Here is a 4,361-nt window from a genome sequence, read left to right as displayed (position 1 = left end):
TGTGCAAAACACTCACAACTTTATCGTCTATGTGGAAAAGGTTGCTAACAGCGCTCTCTATGAGAGGCCCTCGCATATAACTATACGAGGAAAAGGCGATAGAGTTGTTTGAATGTGGGGCAGGTTCATCGACAAGCTAAGTTGATCACATTCTTGTTGTGGCATCCTACTAGAATTGGTCACGGTCTGCACCAACTCTCCCCAAGTTGGCCAGACTTAAAACTAGAAATAAGGTTTGCAGCTATGTGAACCTAGAAACTGTAAAGGAGTTGAAAGAACTTAAAGGAATTGAAAGAGGCCTTGAGGTATATCCTCTTGGTAAAGACCCACAAAAGCTCACAAAAGTGGCTTCGAAGGGCAAAACTGGTTCATCCAAAACAATTGGAGAGCTTAAAGCAGAACCAATTCGAATGAAACACTATTGGTGAAACTTCATCATGAGAACGTCACAAGCTGATCACGCTCTATGATATGACTAGTATTATGTTGCTTCTAGTAGGCTAAGCGCAAGCCGAAACATCAACATGTGAAAGTCGTAGAATTTTGCAATCAAACTGTGGCTAGTACTGTGATGTTACTAGTAACCTGGTGTTCCGTCATATGGCCAAGAGAGCATTTGAAGGCGAAACTTCTGCATGGGAAAGCTGCATCATGATCAAAATTTTATATCGAGTATTATGTTGACGTTAGTAGGCCTTGGCCGAAAACGCAGCATGTGAAAGGTATAGATAAAAGTTATTGTTGCAGTCAGTACTGTGTAGTTACTAGTAGCTGGATTTAAGCTCAAAATGAGACACTGTTGGTGAAACTTCATCATGAGAATGTCACAAGCTGATCAAGCTCTATGATATGACTAGTATTATGTTGCTTCTAGTAGGCTAAGCGCAAGCCGAAACATCAACATGTGAAAGTCGTAGAATTTTGCGATCAAATTGTGGCTAGTACTGTGATGTTACTAGTAACCTTGTGTTACGTCATATGGCCAAGAGAGCATTTGAAGGCGAAACTTCTGCATGGGGAAGCTGCATCATGAACAAAAGTTTATATCGAGTATTATGTTGACATTAGTAGGCCCTGGCCGAAAGCGCAGCATGTGAAAGGTATAGATAAAAGTTATCGTTGCAGTCAGTACTGTGTAGTTACTAGTAGCTGGATTTAAGCTCGAAATGAGACACTGTTGGTGAAACTTCATCATGAGAACGTCACAAGCTGATCACGCTCCATGATATGACTAGTATTATGTTGCTTCTAGTAGGCTAAGCGCAAGCCGAAACATCAACATGTGAAAGTCGTAGAATTTTGCGATCAAATTGTGGCTAGTACTGTGATGTTACTAGTAACCTTGTGTTACGTCATATGGCCAAGAGAGCATTTGAAGGCGAAACTTCTGCATGGGGAAGCTGCATCATGAACAAAAGTTTATATCGAGTATTATGTTGACGTTAGTAGGCCCTGGCCGAAAGCGCAGCATGTGAAAGGTATAGATAAAAGTTAGCGTTGCAGTCAGTACTGTGTAGTTACTAGTAGCTGGATTTAAGCTCGAAATGAGACACTGTTGGTGAAACTTCATCATGAGAACGTCACAAGCTGATCACGCTCTATGATATGACTAGTATTATGTTGCTTCTAGTAGGCTAAGCGCAAGCCGAAACATCAACATGTGAAAGTCGTAGAATTTTGCAATCAAACTGTGGCTAGTACTGTGATGTTACTAGTAACCTTTTCTTACGTCATATGGCCAAGAGAGCATTTGAAGGCGAAACTTCTGCATGGGGAAGCTGCATCATGAACAAAAGTTTATATCGAGTATTATGTTGACGTTAGTAGGCCCTGGCCGAAAGCGCAGCATGTGAAAGGTATAGATAAAAGTTATCGTTGCAGTCAGTACTGTGTAGTTACTAGTAGCTGGATTTAAGCTCGAAGTGAGACACTGTTGGTGAAACTTCATCATGAGAACGTCACAAGCTGATCACGCTCTATGATATGACTAGTATTATGTTGCTTATAGTAGGCTAAGCGCAAGCCGAAACATCAACATGTGAAAGTCGTAGAATTTTGCGATCAAACTGTGGCTAGTACTTTGATGATGCTTGTAGCCAACCGAATTGGTTGAAAAGCCCAATAAGTAAGCTAACTTGGGAGAGCTTGTTGGAAACCAAATGCTACTAGATTGGTCCAAATACATCCTTCAACAGGGGATCACTTGGCTCGCTTTACGAAGAGGAGCACAGCTATATGTGTTAATTCGGTATGAATCGCAAGATTTGTTTACCGACCTCTCTAACGCAAAAGGCGGTCTCGGCTTCGGCTGTTGACTGCGTCCGATTCAGGGTTATATAACTCTCGATTGAACACATTGATGTTCTATTGTTGGTGCTTCCAATAAAATTGGAACACTTAAAGCAGAACCGATTCAAATAATAGCATTCTGATCAATGATTGCATTCCTTGATCAAGAACTGCTGGAGTCATTGTGATGGCGAATTTTCTTCATAAGAAAATTGCAAAGAGACGGAACTTAATGAGACTAGTATTATGTTGTTTCTAGTAAGCGGAAGCTGAAACAGCAACATGTGAAAATCAAGTTTTGTTCAATGATCTCGAGGCGATAAGTACTATGAAGCAACTAGTAGCCTAAGCATGACTCAGATTTGAGACAGTCAAAAAGACTGGCGAAACTTCTTCACATGAAAGTTACATAGAGAACTACAAATGTATACAGCGAGTATTATGTTGTTTCTAGTAGGCGAAAGCTGAAACATCAACATGTGAAAGTTGTCTGCAAACTGTAGAACGATATGTGATTAGTACTGTGCTGTTACTAGTAGCCAGTCTGACTGTAGAAGCCAAGACAAAGGGAAACTAATGCATCTGAAAAGGACAAGTTATGGAAAGGTATGCACGATAAGTATTATGTTGTTTCTAGTAAGCGGCAGCTGAAACATCAACATGTGAACGTCGTTGTGTACAGTAACCTAGAACTATATAGTCCTTAGTAACGTGCATTTACTAGTACCTGTAATTGGTATTCAGACTCAGGCAGTTTGGAATAGTTTGGCAAAGATGCACCAGAGAAAACTGGGATTTGATACAGAAATTGTTGAATACAAGTATTATGCTGCTTCTAGTAGGTTGAATCCGAAACATCAGCATGTGAAAATTGAAAACATTTCTGGTTCGAATTGTCACAAGTATTTGGTGATCTGAGTAGCCAAACTCACTACAACGCCAATTGAAGGCAAAAATTCTCAACGGGAAAAGCTATTCTCATTGAATGAGCTAACAAGACGAGTATTATGTTGCTTCTAGTAGGCGAAAGCCAAAACATCAACATGTGAAAGTCTTGCTGAACAAATTTAATGTTGTTGAGCTCAGTACCGTGTGAATTAGTAGCCATAATTGGCGAGCGAAAATTGAACTGGCGAAACTTCGTCTTTGGAAAATTGCAGATGCCGAGCACTTATTTTGCAACGAGTATTATGTTGACTGTAGTAAGCGAAAGCCGAAACAGCAACATGTGAAAGCTGTTGAAATTTGTGGTCATTTTGCAATAAGTACAAGGAGTGTAACTAGTAGCCAGGTCAAAATTTGGGATAAGAATGAGCAAAAATTCTGCATGAGAACAGTTGAAATTATGAAACTAAATTACAAAGACTAGTATTATGTTGTTTCGAGTACGCGAAAGCGGAAACATCAACATGTGAACGTTTGTAACGAAGTTTCGTTAATTTTCAGCCTAGTACTGAGCAAGAACGAGTAGCCTCATCTCCAATCCCACGCAAAATGTAGTGAAATATGTGAGTGAACCTTATTCACGGTGAGGGTTTCCCGAGGTCTGTATTGCAGCGAGTATTATGTTGCTTCTAGTAAGCGAAAGCTGAAACAACAACATTTGAAAGTTGGAATTAATGACTGAATGGAAACTTCGACCTGTGTTTGATAGTAGTAGCGAACAAAACTGCTGAATCGGTTTCTGTCTCATATTGGTCAGTGAACCAATTAAGAGACAATCAACTACATAACCTGAATTGGGCGAGAGAACCCCCTTAACTTAAGCATATCAGTAAGGGGAGGAAAAGAAATCAACTGAGAATCCCTTAGTAATGGCGAATGAACAGGGAAAAGCTCATCGGGAAGAGAAATGGCAACATTTCTCGGTGTCCGGTATGGTTTGATGCTAGACTGGTGAATTTGTCCTGATGTCTACTGGAAAGTAGCATCAAAGAAGGTGAAAATCCTGTAAAGGTCATTTTCGATACCAGTCATAATGGCTCATTCCTATGAGTAGAGTTGTTTGAAAGTGCAACTCGAAGCTGGAGATATGTCTCTCCAAAAGCTAATTATAAAGCGAGACCGATAGT

At 40.2% G+C, this 4,361-nt stretch overlaps 1 non-coding gene and 1 pseudogene across 1 annotated transcript in view; both read left to right on the top strand.

Annotated features, from left to right (window-relative positions):
* The first annotated feature begins 2,183 nt into the window (after positions 1 to 2,183).
* Positions 2,184 to 2,335, top strand: LOC142356659 (5.8S ribosomal RNA; annotated as a pseudogene).
* A 1,683-nt stretch (positions 2,336 to 4,018) lies between these two features.
* Positions 4,019 to 4,361, top strand: part of LOC142356660 (large subunit ribosomal RNA) — a 3,522-nt gene continuing 3,179 nt past the window's right edge. Inside the window, exon 1 of the ribosomal RNA XR_012761463.1 lies at positions 4,019 to 4,361. This exon is cut by the window's right edge and continues 3,179 nt beyond it. This is a non-coding gene — a ribosomal RNA (large subunit ribosomal RNA).

This window comes from Convolutriloba macropyga, unplaced genomic scaffold, assembly GCF_964194025.1.
Source record: "Convolutriloba macropyga unplaced genomic scaffold, txConMacr16.3 SCAFFOLD_4043, whole genome shotgun sequence".
NCBI lineage: Eukaryota > Metazoa > Xenacoelomorpha > Acoela > Convolutidae > Convolutriloba > Convolutriloba macropyga.
Note: the sequence above shows the minus strand (reverse complement) of the source record. Positions and strands in the feature narration are given on the sequence as shown.